The sequence below is a fragment of the Phyllopteryx taeniolatus genome, chromosome 9 (assembly GCF_024500385.1).
Source record: "Phyllopteryx taeniolatus isolate TA_2022b chromosome 9, UOR_Ptae_1.2, whole genome shotgun sequence".
Classification (NCBI taxonomy): domain Eukaryota; kingdom Metazoa; phylum Chordata; class Actinopteri; order Syngnathiformes; family Syngnathidae; genus Phyllopteryx; species Phyllopteryx taeniolatus.
This window is the reverse complement of record NC_084510.1, coordinates 11,363,452-11,383,288: the sequence shown is the minus strand read 5'-3', so window position 1 is coordinate 11,383,288 and position 19,837 is coordinate 11,363,452. Positions and strand designations below refer to the sequence as shown.

Here is a 19,837-nt window from a genome sequence, read left to right as displayed (position 1 = left end):
CCGTCCTCAAAAAGGCCCAGCAGAGGATGTACTTCCTGCGGCTTCTGAGAAAGCACGGCCTGCCACCGGAGCTGCTGAGACAGTTCTACACAGCGGTCATCGAATCAGTCCTGTGTTCTTCCATCACAGTCTGGTTTGGTGCTGCTACAAAAAAGGACAAACTCCGACTGCAACGGACAATCAAAACTGCTGAAAGGATTGTCGGTACCCCCCTACCCACCATTGAGGACTTGCACGCTGCCAGAACTAAGACAAGGGTGTGCAAAATCCTCTCTGACCCTCCGCACCCCGGTCACCAGCTCTTCCAGCTCCTTCCCTCAGGTAGGCGCTACCGATCAATGCAAACTAGAACTAGTAGACATTCCAACAGCTTCTTCCCTCTTGCGATCCACTTCTTAAACACCTAACCTATAATTCCATTACAACAAGCTGGCAATTTTTTGACTTGAGTTCGTTGTCACATTTCTGTGGGGCCAATTATGTATTACTCGTGCACTCACTGTAGTTGTCTCGCCATGCTGCACTATTTGCATATACTGGCCACTCATACCAGAGTAGCATCTGCTCCATTTGCAAACTGATTGAGGAGTATCTGTAACTTTTGCACAACCAACATTGTCCCAGATTATCGCACTACTCGTCACTTTAAACCGCATACACTCCTTGAAGTCTCAGCGCCCTCTGCACAATGGTCATTGCACCGGACTATTGCAATATTAGTCATTCGAACTGCTCTAAGTGCTAGAGGACTCTGCATCTTTTTGCACAATTGTTTTTTGTCAATGTCTTTATGTCTCCAAAGTGTTCTGTAAATTGACTGTCTGTTGTACTAGAGCGGCTCCAACTACCGGAGACAAATTCCTTGTGTGTTTTGGACATACTTGGCAAATAAAGATGATTCTGATTCTGAGATGGTTTTACACCTTCATTGGAGTCCAGTTGTGTTTGATTATACTGATTGGACTTGATTAGGAAAGCCACACCCCTGTCTATATAAGGCCTTACAGCTCACAGTGCATGTCAGAGCAAATGAGAATCATGAGGTCAAAGGAACTGCCTGAAGAGCTGCGAGACAGAATTGTGGCAAGGCACGGATCTGGCCAAGGTTACAAAAAGAATTCTGCTGCACTGAAGGTTCCTAAGAGCACAGGTGCCTAGATAATCCTTAAATGTAAGACCTTTGGGACGGCCAGAACCCTTCCTAGAGCTGGCCATCTGGCCAAACTTAGCAAGAGGGGAGAAGAGCCTTGGTGAGAGAGGTAAAGAAGAACTCAAAGATCACTGTGGCTGAGCTCCAGAGATGAAGTTGGGAGATGGGAGAAAGTTCTAGAAAGTTAACCATCACTGCAGCCCTCCACCAGTCGGGGCTTTATGGAAGAGTGGCCCGACGGAAGCCTCTCCTCAGTGCGAGACACATGAAAGGCCGCAAGGAGTTTGCTAAAAAACACCTGAAGAACTCCAAGATGGTGAGAAATAAGATTCTATAAGATAGACCCTTTTGGACTTAATTCTAAGCGGTATGTGTGGAGAAAACCAGGCACTGCTCATCACCTGTCCAATACAGTCCCAACAGTGAAGCGTGGTGGTGGCAGCATCCATCATCTGGAAAGACCTGAAAATGGCTGTCCACCAACATTCAGCATCCAACCTGACAGAACTGGAGAGGATCTGCAAGGAGGAATGGCAGAGGATCCCCAAATCCAGGTGTGAAAACCTTGTTGCATCATTTCCCAAAGACTAATGGCTGTATTAGCTCAAAATGGTTCTTCTGCTAAATATTGAGCAAAGGGTCTGAATACTTATGGCCACGTGATATTTCAGTTTTTCTTTTTAAATAAATCTGCAAAAATTTCCACAATTCCGTTGTTTTCTGTGAATATGGGCAGCTGTGTTTACATTAATGAGGGAAAAAATACTTAAATTATTTTAGCAAATGTCTGCCCTATAACAAAGAGTGACAAATTTAAGGGGGTCTGAATACTTTCCGTACCCACTGTAATACTTTGCGAATACAGTACGTACAGTAAATACAAATACAAAATGGCAACATTTTAAAGATAACACAAGGGGAAAATAACACAAATAAAAATTAAATAAATAAAGACAATGACCCAAAACACACATCTAAAATATATAGTATACAGTGGGTACAGAAAGTATTCAGACCCCCTTAAATTTCTCACTCTTTGTTATATTGCAGCCATTTGCTAAAATCATTCAAGTTTTTTTCCTCATTAATGTACACACAGCACCCCATATTGACAGAAAAAAACAGAATTGTTGACATTTTTGGAGATTTATTCAAAAAGAAAAACTCAACGATCACACAGCCATAGGTATTCAGACCCTTTGCTGTGACACTCAGTGGAACTGCTCCATCTGCTCTTCTGTAAGATCTGGGGAGAGGAACAACTGCAATCTGATTGGAAAGAGGGCCTTATCAATAAAATCCCAGAAGGGAGGGCAGGGCAACTGTGCCAATTGCAGAGGGATGAACTTACTCTCTGTGCCAGCTATGGCTCCAAACAGGATAATTTTGGACAGAATTAAGGATGTATCTGAACAACAATTTAGAGACCTACAAACTGGATTAAGAAAGAATCGTTCATGCACAGATCAGATTGTCACATTGCGTATTATTTTTTTCATAAACCATAGAAAGGAACTTACCCTCATTCTTCAACTTTGCTGTCTACGAAAAAGCTTTTAACAGTGTCCACAGAGAGACAGTCTGGAAGATATAGAGTACACATCAAGCTGACACAATTAAAAACAGCTATGCAACAATGACCAGTAGGTCATAACTAACTAACTAACTAACTAACCCCTTTATGATTAAAACTGGGGTCAGAGAGGGCTGCCTACTGTTGTTCCATTAGTTATAGACTGGGTAATGCCAACCACTTCAGAAGGGAAAAAATGGAAATTCTGTTCTTCAAGTAAGGACTGAATTTGGGACAAGAGTTTTCAGCCATGCTGCCCCTGCAGGATGGAATACTTTGCTAACTAAACTGAAACTCTGAACTTATTCCACTTGGAATTATATGTTCTACCGAACAGTACCTGTGCTTTAATGTTAAATTGTTGTTGATTGTTGTGTTATTTGAAAAACATCTTGCACTATTGTTACTTCCTTGGAACTGTTAACCTCTTGGGCAGGTCATCCATGTGAAAGAGATCCTGATCTCTATGGGTTTTTATCTGGTTAAAAAAGGTTAAACAAAAACAAATCTGAATCAGAGTCATCTTTATTTGCCAAGTATGTCAAAAACACACAAGGAATTTGTCTCCGTTAGTTGGAGCCGCTCTAGTACGACAACAGACAGTGAATTGACAGAGAATACTTTTGAGACATAAAAACACAGTCACTGAGCAATAAAAGGTTACCAGTAATGTGGTAATGCAATGTTTTTTTTGACATTTGTGCAAAAAGATGCAAAGTCCTCTCGCGAAAGTATCCTTTTCAAATCTGCAATAGAAGGTGTTCAAGTCGTCGGCTAGTCTTTTATTGTTCGCAGCTTGGGGGGGGGGGGGGGGGGGGGAATCATCGCTTGTAATTGGTTAGCGATTGTAATGCATGCCAGACTGATTTAGAGTTGTTAGCGGTAAACTGTTTTTCCAACATTACTGCAGAGTTTCTCTTTGCAATGTTCGTTTCTTTAGTCAGCTGGTTTCTAGCGCGATTATACAGGGCCCTATCCCCACTTAGATATCCATCCTCTTTAGCTTGGCAAAGTTGCTTATGTTTGGCACTGAAGCACGGCTTGTTATTGAACGTGCAAAATCACTGTTGGTACACAAACCTCTGAACAGAAACTGATATAGGATGTGACAGTGTCCGTATATTCATCCTGGCTGCCAGCTGAATTTTCAAAGACACTCCAGTCTGTGCAGTCTAGACAGCTTTGAAGTTCTATCTTTGCTTTGTTCGTCCACGTTTTCACTGTTTTCACCTTAGGCTTCGCGCATTATTATTATTAAGTGAATTAAGCAGTGATTAGACGAGCCCAGAGCTGCACGAGGTATGTCACGGTATGCGTTATTTAGCGTAGTATAGCAGTAGTCTAATATGTTATTTTCCCTGGTAGGACAGTCGATGTGTTGCTTGTATTTAGGGAGTTCATAGTTGATCTTAGCTTTGTTAAAGTCCCAAAGAATAATGAGAGGTGAATCTGGCTGTTTTTTTTCATTTCATTTACTTGTTCAGCGAGCGTTAGCAGTGCGGCATTCGTGTTAGCTGGAGGAGGAATGTAAACACCGGCGAGAATGAAAGTTGCGAACTCACGAGGCGAGTAGAATGGCTTACAGTTCAAAAACAGCGACTCTAAATCCTGGCTGCAGTGTGTGCTAAGCTCTGTGACGTCATTACACCATTTTTTGTTGATATAGAAGCATATCCCGCCACCTTTTCTTTTGTTCTGTGACGCGGTCTGCCCGGTGTAGATGGAAGCCCGGAAGCATTACGGCCTCATCGGGGACGCGTTCACAAAGCCATGTCTCCGTAAAGCACAGGGCCGCGGAACGTCCGAAGTCTTTACTGGTCTTTGTCAGAAGATCACGCTCGTCCATTTTCTTGGGTAGGGAGCGTAGATTCGCGAGGTGGATCGACGGGAACGCTAATCTGTAACCTCTTTTGTGGAGCTTCACTTGGATGCCGGCGTGCTTTCCCCCTTCGTCGCCTACGCCTCCATGCGGCATAGACCGCAGCCGAACCCCCGGTGAGTAAAGGCTTCTTTATACTCGCACGGACGGCGACCACGCTGACGTCACTATGGCTATCCTGCACGCAGCTTGCCTTTATACTCGAGCGCAACCCACGCACGCTGTTTTGAAAGTGTGCTGCAGTTCTCCTCCAAGTCGGGGGTGTCGCTACAGCTGGTATTGGCTAGGATGCCACAGGGTGGAGTTTCCTCTGCATTTTGTGGCCATTTCCGGTAGCCGTTTTTACTTTCCTTTCCGTAACAAGGAACAAAGCAACAACAATGGCGACCTTGAACAGAGTCTGTTAGACCAAATCTCTCCAGTGAGAGTCGAAGATCGCAGCTTGATGACGCCGACAGAACAACATCATCTGCAAAAATGCAGAGACACAATGCTGAGGTCACCAAACCGGAACTCCTCCACACCTGGGTGCACCTAGAAGTTCTGTCCATAAAAGTTATGAACAGAATCGGTGACAAAGGGCAGCTTTGGCGGAGTCCAACCCTCACCGGAAACAAATCTGACTGCCGGCAATGCACACCAAACTCTGACACCAGTCGTACAAGGACCGAACTGCTCGCATTAAGGGGTCCGGTACACCCTACTCCGGGAACACCCTCCACAGGACCCCCAGGGGACCTGGTCGAACGCCTTCTCCAAGTCCACAAAGCACATGTTGACTGGTTGGGCGAACTTCCATGAACCCTCAAGGACCCTGCTGAGGGTGAAGACCTGGTCCACCTTTCCACGGCCAGGACGAAAACCACACTGCTACTCCAGAATCTGAGATTCGACTTGCTGACAGACTCTCCTCTCCAGCACCCCTGAATAGACCTTACCAGGGAGGCTGTGGAGTATGAACCCCGGTAATTATACACATCGTCAGGTCCCCCTTCTTAAAAAGCGGGACCAGCCCCCGGTCTGCCAACCAGAGGCACTGTCCCTGATTGCCACGCAATGTTGCAGAGGCGTGACAATCCCACAACATCCGGAACCTTTACGAACTCTGGGCGGATCTCATCCATTCCCGGGGTCCTGCCACTAAGGAGGTTTTTAATCACCTTGGTGACCTCAACCCCACAGACAGGGGAGCCCATCTCAGAGTCCCCAGACTCTGCTTCCTGAAAGGAACGCAGGTCGGTGGAATTGAGGAGGTCTTTGAAGTATTTGGCCCACCGACTCACAACGTCCTGAGCTAAGGTCAAAAGGACACAGTGTTGACGGTGCACGGCTTCCCCATTCTGAGACGCCGGATGTTGGACAAGAATTTCCTCAAAGCCGTCTGGAAGTCGTTCTCCATGGCCTCACCAAACTCCTCCCACACACAAATTTTTCCCTCGGCGACCACCAAAGCTGCGTTCTGCTTCGCCAGATGGAACCCATCAGCTGCCTCCACAGCTAATAATAATAACTGAAAAAAATACACCTTACTTGTGTGTGTTTTCTTCAGCTTAGACAGAGAATTTCTAAAGGCCAGAAAAAGTCAGTTTTTGGTGACAACATCAAACAATTTTCTTAAGTACTGTATAAGTATAGTATAGTATAGTATAGTATAGTATAGTATAGTAATTCTCTTAAAAGCTTACATGTGCCAAGCAGACCAAGAGAAGCTCATCTTTTTTTTTATCTCAAGTAGACTTGATTCCGATAATGGGTCTTATGACTGGACTCTCCCAAAAGAGCATTAAACAGCTGGTTCTGGCTCGAGTTCTGACCAAAACAAAGAGGTCAGAACATACAGTGACTGAAATAAGTATTTTAACGCGTCACCATTTTTCTCATTAAATATATTTCCAAAGGTGCCATTGACATGAAAATTTTACCAGATGTTGGGAACAACCCTAGTAATCAATACAGACAAAGAAGGTAGAACAAATAAGATCAGAAATTAAGTTGTGTGTAATAATGTGAAATAACACAGGGAAAAGGTATTGAACACCCCAACTGGTATTTATTTTAGACTTTGTACAAAAGCCTTTGTTTGCATCAAGATGTGAATTTAAACCCGGGCCCTCAGAACTGTGAGGCAGATTTTCTAACCAGTCGCCCACCGTGCTGCCTGGACTTAGCATAAACGTGTCAATTTCATTTAAAAAAACCCTTGGTTCTGTCATACGAGTGTCCTGAAAAGGCTTCTCTGACAGCTACTGTACTTCTGTTTGACCCAGTTTTGTATCCGCTTTGTCCATATTTGGCTGAGACCGTCCCTAACCTCTGAATTGTTGCCTCCGTGTAGAAGACCCACTTATGAGAGCACACGTTTATGTTGACAGTGCTGTCTTGGTAGCGGAGAGGTAGGCGGAAATCTTCGCTAGTGACGTAAATAAGCTCGAGAAATTTGAATTAACTGATTTCAGGCCGGCGGACGACTGGTTAGCACATCTGCCTCATAGTTCTGAGGACCGGGGTTCAAATCCCAGCCCCGCCTATGTGGAGTTTGCATGTTCTCCCCGTGCCTGCGTGGGTTTTTCTCCGAGTACTCCGGTTTCCTCCCACCCCACATGCCAAAAACATCCATGGTAGGTTAATTGAAGACTCTAAATTGCTCGTAGGTGTGACTGTGAGTGCGAATGGTTGTTTGTTTGTATGCGCCCTGCAATTGGCTGGCGACTAGTTCAGGGTGTACCCTGCCTCCCACCCCAAGATAGCTGGGATAGGGTCCAGCACGCCCGCAACCCTTGTGAGGATAAGAAAATGGATGGATGGATGAGTTCAGGCCTCTCGGCAGAAAAATGTCTGGAGCTCAGGAATGTGTGGACGATTTTAATTCATATTTCATGTTTACTGAGGCATCATAGAGACAATATTATATCTCAAATACTATAAAAAGTTGGTTTGGCAAAACACGGGACCTTTAAAGTACATTTGAATTTAATTGTTTAGTAGTGGCCACATCTTTGTGGAACTTTCTGAAAAACATGGAAAGAGCACTTCAAACACCTTTGTAATCCTCCACAACAAATAAATTGAGGGGGGAAAAAAATTATTACAAAAGTAAATGACCTGTTCTACTGCCCACACTGCTCTTATCAGAAATAATGTTCCATTTGTGCTATTTAAGTTGAGTCTTTAGGGCAAGAGACACCGTTTAGAATTTCATGGTAATTTTGACACGTTGACATTGAGAACCCCTCAGAATTTTGGTCCGCACAAGCAATTGGTGGATAGTTTTAACTGAAACTTGGAGAAGGTGTTCCCCAAGTGAAACGAAAGGTTGAAGAGATCAGTTGAGTAATAATTAAGTTATACTGTTTTACTGTAATTTGAGGGCATTTATTCATAAATAGATTATTTTTTACCTGATTTTCTATCGGCGAGTGACACAAAAATATAAAGCGAAAAGGTAATTCTTCCCACCAAACAAAAAAAAATAAAATTCAATTCCTCCAGAATCCATTATCCAATATTCAAAATTGTTGGTGCGTTGCGTCAGGTTGAAGTGGTTATTTCCACCAGACTTAGCATTTTGACAGACTGTCTTGTCATGTTGCTACTTTTAGATAGGTTTGTTTTAAAACATATACCATATCAAGTAATGAATTAAACTTTCAGTGCAATACATTTTAACTGATGAATTAGTTTTTGTTTCTCCTATCGTAGTATTGATGTCCAAAGTGTGCATAATGTTTCAGTGGCTTACGATAATATCGAGTGTAATTTCTAGGAATAAAACCTAATTTTTGATGGGCACTTGGGCCTACTACACTACAGTACTGAATTTTAATGTTGGTCATGACGGTGGTACTTGGAGAGCAAAGTATTTAGAGAGGTGGTACTTTTAAAACGTTTGAGAACCAGTGGCGTAAAGAGTACAGATATCTGTTGTCAAATGTAGGGTAAAAGTAAAACGTAGTCAGAAAAAGCAATACGCAAGTGAAGTACAGATACCTGCAAAATCTACTGAAGTACAGTAACTAAGTCCAAATACTTTGTTCCCACCACTGGAAATTATTGACCGACGTTTTCATAGAGCTCTATTGGGGCCTAAATACAAACTGTATTCCAAAAAACACGCTTGAAACAATAATGAAACGAAAGCCACATACTGGAGTGTGCATGAGCTATTTACAGGGGCGCTCCTCGTCGAAGGCTCAGTGACGTCACATTCCCAGAATGCAGTCTGGTAAACAGACATGGAAGCACCTGGTGAAGACCTCCACACAGGCTGAGCACCGCAACTCGTTCTTTCTCGCCGTGTCCTACCCGCGCTGCCCCTCGCATCTAGTTGATTTCAATCGGCCCGGCGTTTGTTTACACGTACGGCAACCAGAGGATTGGTAAGGGCAAACTTGCCGTTGCCCCGTGGCGACTGCTATTGACTTGTGCTGTGCTGTCAGGCTCCTGGCAGCTTGCTTCCTCGCTAATGCTAGTCATGGCTGGCTTTAGCTAGCAGGGCGACGTAACCACCAAATGCTCTCTGATAGCATTTGGAGCAGCCTCACAGAGTGTGAATGGATGCAGGCTGCTTGCACTACACCGCTTCTGTCACATGTACAGTATATGTACAGTATCCGGTACATTGTTTTCCCACTTATACGAATAGCAGCAGTGAACGCACCTTTTCGCACGTCAATCTCACTCACTCTCTTTTAAATGACCAATAATCGTTGTTGTGTTAGAGGTGTGAGCAAGGCTACACAAAACTTGTCCTGACCTGGGACTGCGAGCTGAAGTTATTTGACAATCATCGACGACTCTTTTTATTTTCTTTCTGCCTTTTTTTTTTGTTTTTTAATAAAGTAAGTGCTTTGCATTGTAATTGCACACTGCGGTTTAGAGTCCAAATCGCAATGGTGTTCTCATTAGGCTTCTCCTGTTTACGTGTAGCAATGTAGCAAGCCGTCGTTAGAATGTATCTTACTCAGTTTTAATATATCAGTTGAGCTTGACTCTTTTATTTCTTTATTTATGTTGTTTTAGTTGGGGTTCTTTATTTGGTTTTAGGTTCGCAGCATCATTTGAAGAGCAACACCTGAAATGTAGAAAAGAACAAATGCATTCATACACCAGCAAATATGGTTTACTTATTAAACAAGACAACTAAAAAGTTAGGGTTTTATAGAAAGGACTACTGCTTAGTGGTCAATAGCTCAATAAGAACATGTTTGCTGAAGACCAATTTCTCAATACACTAGTTTGAAGGAATAATTGTATCAACATAAACCAAAGAACATGCTACTAACTAGACTCCCCTTAATGTGCATGTGTGCTTCCAGATATCTTCTTCAGTGTATGCGGGAGCCACTGAGAACCCAAACTGATGTGGATCAGCTGACTGAGTTACAAATAAGTTACTTTTTTCCTTATTTGCCAAGGTAATATGTCACTTCTTTATGACCTCTGTGCCATTCACATCAATTACAGTTGATAAAATGCTAGGATTTGATAGTTCATGATAAGTCTCATGAATGTTGTATTTATTGCAATTTTGTAACTGATAAATTGGCAAATCATAATATAAAAAACATGATAGTAATTTGGTTTACAAAAAGCTATAATAAAGCTATACTAAACTAAATACAATTACACCATATAACTTATTTAAAAAATCTTGAAAGTCATTCAAACAAACAAATTAGACTTCATTATGATTATGTGCCTGAAAGCTCAGTTAACGTAAGGTTTAAATCTCAAAGGTAAGAAACACAACAAATACAAAATTTAACTTCGCTATAGTCACTATAAAAACCCATAGACAGGTGAGCTACATTAACTTCCCAGTTTTTGCTGGAGTAGGTCTGTTTAAACTTTGTAACACAATAAACAATCATTGATAACTGTGAAGGCAGATTTCAATTTCTAATGAAAAAACATTAATTGGATAAAACGGCCTTCATCCAATGGACTGGATGAGTACATTTTTACATTCCCTTAGCGATAATTCAATTTATTATTGCTATGTATGCATGGCGTGCAAGAGCGCAGAACACTAAAAGGTGTCCCTTTTTCAGTTACAGTTCAGTAATGTATTGTAAATTGCTACCCAAGTATATTATTATATAATAACTGTTGTCACACATTATTGTTGATTCTCTCATCCATTCTTAATGGGTGATGGAGTTAAGTAATAAAAATGGTTTTGTGTGCTTTTCATATCTTTGATTTTGGACAGAGGATACAGTATGCACTCATCTGTAATTTATCCTGTATAAAACAGAAAAATAGACAATTTACTTCTCACAGTATGCCAAGAGACCATATAGCAGTTTTTGCATACCTTAGAAAATATCAAAACCTTATGAAATTGTCCAGTCTCACTTATTGGTCCAGAGAAAATGAAACTGACACAAGAACTTTAAAGACCGAGTCAAAAGAAAGCTTCTAACTTTCATCCTTCTTGTCAGGATATCAGCTCCTGTTTAATCCACCAGGTAAAACTTTCCAATATATGCTGAGCTGTTAAATGTTCAGGAACATCGGTATTTTGTTACGGAAATCACTGAACGCTGACTCGTTCCGGCCGTAACACCGATTGTTCCGAATATTGAGAAAAAAAATCCAGCGTCCGACATTTACCAGCCAGTACACTACTGTGTCCAGCCACCGTGACGAACATTTCATGAATGAATGCGATTAAATAAGCACTATATTGTTTAAAAAAATTGAGAGAGGAAAAAAAAGATGCTTCGGGCATGCTCTTTTAGTACGCCCACCCCCATCTGCTAAGCCGCGGAGACGAAAGTTCTCTTCGCGTCCGGTATTAACGCATTGTAAGTCACTAAACATCGCCTCCATAGCAACGAATAAACTACACTTCTTCCATATCATTATCGCGAAGGGAGGACGAGGAATGGGTAAGCAAAGACGGAAAAGCATGATGCTAATTGCTTAGCTATCGTGTCATGAAGTCGCAAAACACCAAAAAAAGTGATTGGGTGATACAGTACACCTGTCACATAGGTCTGGCTGGAACCGTGTTATAGCAGAGAGTAACCAACTTTGAACAAAAAAATAACAAGCCAATTAATATGTGTCTGTAGATATAAATGTAAAATAATTCACGGCCACACAAGACACCCCCTGAACCAGAAATGAATTGATACGTCACTGGAGAAGTCATCTGAGAACGTGGTCAGGTTAAAAGTATATTATTATTATTAATAAATATTTGTAATATAAGTTAAGATAACCTTTATTAGTCCCATAATGGGGAAAATTCCATCATTTCAGTAGCAATAGTGGCTATAGGAAATATAAATATATAAAAACAAGAGCATGCAAGAGAAGACATCTATACAGTACAGGTACATTCAAAAAATAGAAATCTAAACTATTGTCCATGGATAAACTATCCAATTCAATCCATCAGCAATATTATTTGTTTGTTTGAGCCCTTGTCAGCAACATGTTTAATCCAAATAAGAACATACAAATTCCACAAATCAATTTTCCAGGAAAGAAAGCATATTGTCAACTTATCAGATAATAATGTGAATCGTTTGTCTTCCTCGTTAAGTATGTGTATCTACAGTCGTTATATGTACACGTCTTTGCCGTAGTAGAAAAATGAATTAAATGAAAAGAGGACTTGAACTTGCGTTAAATCCACCAATATTGCCGATTTATAATTTTTGGTTCTGCTGTCTGGTAAGGGTGCTTTTTTCATGCATGGTAGAAAAAAGGAAGTGTTTCTTCAGAGGAGGGATCGTTCCATGTAAGTAATCTTGAACTTGTAAGATGCAGTAATCACTAGCATTGTAAAATAAAGGCCATGTATAGATTTTCTCTCCGTACATCATAGAGTAGTCAGTACATCACTCTGAGCAACAGGTTGGAATACAACTTTTGACAGAATTGTTTATGTGATGTATTTCCTCAAATAGTGGCCGTCCTGCTAAGAGATGCCGTGTTATCCCCTTGGGAAAAATAAATACCTCCCTCAAATAGACTTCTCCGGTAAGGAAAAGTGGGTAGTAACTGACATTACCTCAGTTCACAGGCGATGTTTAAGTTAACTTCTGCGCATCCGTCAATGTACATAAGACTAATTTCTGTGTTAATGTTTGACTTATTTGTCCCACCAAGTGTCCCTCAGATGTTTTGTTGCATTACTTCACAATGGTCTTTTTTTATTTTATTTTTTATATAACCCTAACCCTCTTGATGTCAGAAAAAGTAAAATGACAAGTGACTGTCGCTTGAAGTTAGGACAGTCTTATTATTTGAAAATTCCGCTGCATGCTTGTCCGTTTTTGTCAGTTGAAGTCGAAAAGGCACACTTTGAACGTTTCATTCTGAAAGTGAAAGTAAACTTTCAGTCTGGTCAAACGTGAACATGCTTACAAAATGGCATCTGTCTGTAACACAACAAACTTCTTCCACCTCATTCGAATGGTTTATTTTCATGATCGTGCATGTGTGAAGGGTCAGTCATTGTAACGGAGTCACCACCACCCTGTTAGAGACTAAATCAGATGTTTTGTTTCTTTGCTTGCTACACTCCAGTGGATAGCTACCACCTATTCCAATATAAATGACAAACATGTTTGATTAGTACACGTTGACCACAGTTTTTGGCCTTTTTAAGCTAACATTACACCACAGATGTTTTACATTGTATTAGCTTTTTATGTGTAAAAGCCATTATCCAATCTTGCAGTATCAATGCACATTTTTGTTATGATAATTTGTTTTGAATTCAATGTCGTTACTGAGCAAATGTCCAGAATCTAGGACCTCAACAGCCAAAGTTAGCTCCATATCCACAACATAATGTAATAAGACGCTACTAAAGCACCAAAATATTTTATAGCGGTATGACGTAATTAATGTTTAGATAATTAAACAAGCAACACAACTGATTTGAAACTAATGAGGAATCAAGTTTTATACACTTATTTAAGATTATATTTCACAATTAAAAAAGACAGATTATGTAATGTATACAATTTAAAATAACATCTGTGATATGTTTTCATCAAAATATTCCAACCATCAAGGATTATAGTATAAAGTACTTTACCCCTCTAGTCTGGTTAAAATTAGCCCTTTCGAGTTTGTGGCCCAGTCTCATGCAAGTGAGTGACAGTTCATCTCACTTAGTCCTGTATACTGCTAGGTCAACTGTGAGTACAGCTTTTCTTACCTTGACGACAAGTGGTGGAGCGAGGGGAGGGCTGTCAAACTCATTTTTGTCGCGGGCCACATTGTTGGTATGGTTTCCCTCAGAGGGCCATTATGACTGTGAAACCATATAAATGATTATTGCCTGAATTATATTATACAACCCCAATTCCAATGACTTTGGGACGTTGTGTTAAACATAAAAACAGAATGCACTGATTTGCAAAGCATGTTCAACCTATATTTAATTGAATACAATACAAAGACAAGATATTTAATATTCAAACTGATGAACTTTATTGTTTTTAGCAAATAATCATTAACTTAGAATTTTATGGCTGCAACACGTTCCAAAAAAGCTCGGACAGGGTGATGTTTACCACTGTGTTACATCAGCTTTTCTTTTAACAACATTCAATAAACGCTTGGGAACTGAGGACACTAATTGTTGAAGCTTTATAGGTGGAATTCTTTCCCATTCTTGCTTGATGTACAGCTTCAGCTGTTCAACAGTCCGGGTTCTCCGTTATCGTATTTTACGCTTCATAATGCGCTACACATTTTCAATGGGTGCCAGGTCTGGACTGCAGGAAGGCCAGTCTAGTACCCGCACTCTTTTACTACGAAGCCACGCTGTTGTAACACGTGCAGAATGTGGTTTTTGCATTGTCTTGCTGAAATAAGCAGGGGCGTCCATGAAAAAGACGTTGCTTGGATGGCAGCATATGTTTCTCCAAAATGTATGTACCTTTCAGCATTAATGGTGCCTTCACAGATGTGTAAGTTATCCATGCCATTGGCCCCATACCATCACAGATGCTGGCTTTTGAATTTTGCGTCCATAACAGTCCGGATGGTTCTTTTCCTCTTTGGCCCGGAGGACACGACGTCCACAATTTCCAAAAACAATTTGAAATGTGGACTCGTCGGACCACAGAACACTTTTCCACTTTTCATCAGTCCATCTTAGATGAGCTCGGGCCCAGAGAAGCCCACGGTGTTTCTGGGAGTTGTTGATAAATGGCTTTTGCTTTGGATAGTAGAGTTTCAAGTTGCACTTACAGATGTAGCGCCGAACTGTATTTATTGACATTGGTTTTCTGAAGTGTTCCTGAGCCCATGTGGTGATATCCTTTACACATTGATGTTGGTTTTTGATGCAGTGCTGCCTGAGGGATCGAAAGTCATGAGCATTCAAGTTGGTTTTTGGGCTTGCCGATTACGTTTTGATTTCTCCAGATTCTCTGAACCTTTTGATGATTTTATGGACCGTAGATGATGAAATCCCTAAATTCCTTGCAATTGTACGTTGAGGAAAATTGGCCTTAAACTGTTCTACTATTTTCTCACGCACTTGTTCACAAAGAGGTGAACCTCGCCCCATCTTTGCTTGTGAATGACTGAGCAATTCAGGGAAGCTCCTTTTATACCCAATCATGGCACCCACCTGTTCCCAATTAGCCTGTTCACCTGTGGGATGTTCCAAACGTGTTTGATGAGCACTCCTCAACTTTCTCAGTCTTTTTTGCCACCTCTCACAGCTTTTTTGGAGCGTGTTGCAGCCATAAAACTCCAAGTTAATAATTATTTGCTAAAAAACAGTAGTTTATCAGTTTGAACATTAAATATCTTGTCTTTGTATTGTATTCAATTAAATATAGGTTGAACATGATTTGCAAATCAGTGTATGCTGTTTTTATGTTTAACACAACGTCCCAACTTCATGGGAATTGGGGTTGTATATCCATCCATCCATTTTCTGTACCGCTTTATCCTCACTAGGGTCGCGGGTATGCTGGAGCCTATCCCAGCTATCTTCGGGCGAGAGGAGGGGTACACCCTGAACTGGTCGCCAGCCAATCGCAGGGCACATATAAACAAACAACCATTCGGGCACACATTCACACCTGAGGGCAATTTAGAGTCTTCAATCAACCTACCATGTATGTTTTGGGATGTGGGAGGAAACCAGAGCACCTGGAGAAAACCCATGCAGGCACGGGGAGAACATGCAAACTCCACCAGGCGGGGCTGGGATTTGAACCGCGGTCCACAGAACAGATTTGCTAACCGGTCGGCCACCGTGCATTATATACACACAACAAAATGATAGATAACTAGTTTTCAAATCAGAAGTCAAGAATAATTGTTCAATTTAACTTGTTTATTCAAGTTACAGTAAAAAGGGGTTCGGTAACAAAAATAAATGCTTGCAATTTCGCAACGTGATTATTTCTTACATATTACGATGTGAAATTTTGGTACAGATTTTAGCAAGACTCATGGAAGTCGACACATTACTTTCACCAGCCACACAAAATACTGTCGCAGGCGGGATGTGGCCCATGGGCTGCGAGTTTGACATGCCTGCTATTTCGTTTTATTATATCCACTGAGAGGTTTAGCTTGAGGATTAAAATATTGTTCTTTTAACAGTATTCGATTTCACATCTTATCAAATTATTAATTGGTGTCTTGTGTTAATGTTGTTTATATTTGACTCTGTAGCATGTATTTGGAGTAACTACTGTATCAATTACTCGTGTAACTACAGTATTGATGTACTATGTGCTGTACTAATCTATTATTTGTACTGTTGATTATATGTGGTTAGCAAACTGCTACAGCAGAAGCTAATGGGGAAGTCGGCAGCGGCTGCTGCTTGAGACAGTCATTGATATTTTCACCAAAATACTTTGCCTGCGACACCAAAAATAGTCATTATCTAAAGTAATTTAGCATGTGATCGCCAGCACTTGGTGAAATTGTGATCATCCAATGATTTTGAGTTAGTAACTACGACGCTTACTCCCGAGCTAACTAAGCTTGCTAGGTTTAAACAAACAAAGGTGGCGTGCGCCCGAGCGATTTTATTTTCCAAGTTACACTGACAGCAAGCGCATAATCAGATTTACTAGTTCAAACTTCACAGAAAACAAGAATAATAATACTGAATCACATCTATATAATTTTCTATTGTTTCTTAATCCTATAAATGTGTGATTTTCGGCATCAAAACACTTTTTGCAGTCAGATTTGCACTGTAACAATCATGAGAAACATTTTCATCTTTGTCAAAACTGCAAATAAACACTAATGTGACGTAGATGTGAATAAAAACTCATTCTATAAGAATCTGAAAAGTATTCCCCTAGATGTCATTGCCTCCCATCAAACAAGAGGTTCGTTGGCGCCGCATTCTTTTCGTAGTTGTCATTGCCAGTCAATTTTGCGTTCACTTTTTGTAGTCAGATTTGCACTGACACAACCACGAATTCTTCAGCAATGTGTCTTCATTCATCGACAACAAAGACAGCTTCCAAGATTAGCAGTAACAGTTGCTAGTACTTAAAATGCACGAGCGGTGCATAAGTAGCCATGTGGCTCCTTTGAAAGTGGTACCTGTGTAATGGGAGCAAGCTAGGCCTTGCAAGTGTACTCTCCAATCCTTAAAGAGGGTACTTGCTGCTGAGCTGGCAGATAAGGCTTTTAGCTCAGCGGTCAGCCTTCTCGTCGCCCTATGCAAGACATCGAGGCGGCGTGCAGCACCCGATGGGCCGACTGTCGTATTACCACACCTCCAACACCGAGTACTGTATAGTTCATACCAATAAGAAGACGCTGCTCATAGAATTACACGCACGTTTGTTTGATGCTGTTGTGCGTGCCAGTGTAACTCTGACTTCAAATTGGTCCTGCCGGCCGGGAGCTTGACATGTCTGAGCTAGGGTATTGAACAAGGCAAGTGGCTTCTACTTGTGAAAATGAAGCCAACAGTGTTCAAATAAAAGCGAGCGTCCGTGAGCACATTAAAAGGGACGTCACAATTCAGCAAAATTCAGAACAATCGCTCACAGACACATTTTCATATATAGATGGATACCGTAAGATTGATGTGAGTGTTTCACAATTGTTAGTTGGGCAGGCATGTCAGAGACTCAACTATTTGTATACAAGCAATTAAAAAATCTACTTTACATGATATGTCCCCTATAAATTCATGATTGTCCAATTTACTCAAGGTCATGTGTTCAAATCTGGGCTCCGGCCTATCTGTGTGGAGTTTGCGTGTTCTCCCCGTGCCACTGTGGGTTTTCTCAAGGTACTCTAGTTTCTCCCACATTCCCAAAACATGCATGGTAGGTTCATTGAAGACTCTAAATCAGGGGTGTCAAACGCAAATTCACGGTGGGCCAAAATTAAAAATTGGGACATCGCGGGCCAAACTCAATATTTAATGAAAAATCACTGTGATGTGCATGTTTCCCTTGTCTCCAGACATGTAGCATCAAAGTTTATCATATGACAACAAACAAACAAACTTTAATATTATAAAAAGGAGAAATAAAATTTGCGAGAAAAGACATCAGTGGTATTTGTTTGTTGTTTTGTATTTAAGTAGATAACATGAATTTTTGTCTTTCCATCTTCTATTTATCAATCTCCAACAAACTTTCTTTTTTATGTAAATCTTTTTTTCAAAGTCCAACTACAAAACAACCCCCAAAAAGTAAGAATGTTCTTCAATAAAAATCCAAACTTCAAACTATTAACATTCTCTGCCTCGGAGTTGATAGATGGCATTAAAAAAAAACATGAATTAAATTATGTTATATTCTTTGTTACAGTCACGTTGCTCCGCACACGACAAACAGGTCTGTCTTTTACAACCCCAATTCCAATGAAGTTGGGACGTTGTGTTAAACATAAATAAAAACAGAATACTATGATTTGCAAATTAGGTTCAACCTATATTTAATTGAATACACTACAAAGACAAGATATTTAATGTTCAAACTGATAAACTTTATTGTTTTTAGCAAATAATCATTAACTTGGAATTTTATGGCTGCAACACGTTCCAAAAAAGCCGGGACAGGGTCATTTTTTACCACTGTGTTACATCACCTTTTCTTTTAACATCATTCAATAAACGTTTGGGAACTGAGGACACTAATTGTTGAAGCTTTGTAGGTGGAATTCTTTCCCATTCTTGCTTGATGTACCGCTTCAGCTGTTCAACAGTCCGGGGTCTCCGTTGTCGTATTTTACGCTTCATAATCGACCACACATTTTCAATGGGAGACAGGTCTGTCTAGTATCCGCACTCTTTTACTACGAAGCCACGCTGTTGTAACACGTGCAGAATGTGGTTTTTGCATTGTCTTGCTGAAATAAGCAGGGGCCTCCATGAAAAAGACGTTGCTTGGATGGCAGCATTATTTTTCTCCAAAACCTGTATGTACCTTTCAGCATTAATCGTTGCTTCACAGATGTGTAAGTTACCCATGCCATTGGCACTAACACAGCCCCATACCATCACAGATGCTGTCTTTTGAACTTTGTGTCCATAGCAGTCCGGGTGTTTTTTCCCCCTCTTTGGCCCGGAGGACACGACGTCCACAATTTCCCAAAACAATTTTAAATGTGGACTCGTCGGACCACAGAACACTTTTACACTTTGCGTCAGTCCATCTCAGATGAGCTCAGGCCCAGAGAAGCCGGCGGCCTTTCTGGGTGGTGTTGCTAAATGGCTTTTGCTTTGCATAGTAGAGTTTCAAGTTGCACTTACGGATGTAGCGCCAAACTGTATTTACTGACATTGGTTTTCTGAAGTGTTCCTGAGCCCATGCGGTGATATCTTTTACACATTGATGTCGGTTTTTGATGCAGTGACGCCTGAGGGATCGAAGGTGACGGGCATTCAATGTTGGTTTCCGTCTTGCCGCTACCATGCAGTGATTTCTCCAGATTCTCTGAACCTTTTTATGATATTATGGACCGTAGATGATGAAATCCTTAAATTCCTTGCAATTGTACGTTGAGGAACATTGTCCTTAAACTGTTTGACTGTTTTCTCACGCACTTGTTCACAAATAGTTGAACCTTGCCCCATCTTTGAATGACTGAGCAATTCAGGGAAGCTCCTTTTATACCCAATCATGACACCCGCCTGTTCCCAATTAGCCTGTTCACCTGTGGGATGTTCCAAACAGGTGTTTGATGAGCATTCCTCAACTTTCTCAGTCTTTTTTGCCACCTGTCCCAGCTTTTTTGGAATGTGTTGCAGCCA

The 19,837-nt window shown here is 41.0% G+C and overlaps 1 protein-coding gene and 1 long non-coding RNA gene across 4 annotated transcripts in view; one reads left to right on the top strand and one right to left on the bottom strand.

Moving 5' to 3' along the window:
• Nucleotides 1-385: 385 nt before the first annotated feature.
• On the bottom strand, nt 386-8,864 carry LOC133483134 (uncharacterized). Its single transcript, XR_009790035.1, has 3 exons — nt 8,748-8,864; nt 2,671-2,731; nt 386-1,668 (listed from the first exon to the last, which is right to left on the bottom strand). It is a non-coding gene; the product is annotated as an uncharacterized LOC133483134 (long non-coding RNA).
• Nucleotides 8,820-19,837, top strand: part of LOC133483131 (ataxin-7) — a 52,844-nt gene continuing 41,826 nt past the window's right edge. For 2 of the 3 annotated variants that reach the window (XM_061783811.1, XM_061783809.1), the window contains exons 1-2: nt 8,820-8,978; nt 9,918-10,016. The gene's annotated coding sequence lies outside the window, so the exon portion shown is untranslated. The remainder of the gene's footprint in view (nt 8,979-9,917; nt 10,017-19,837) is intronic. The other variant, XM_061783810.1, reaches the window with a different exon arrangement.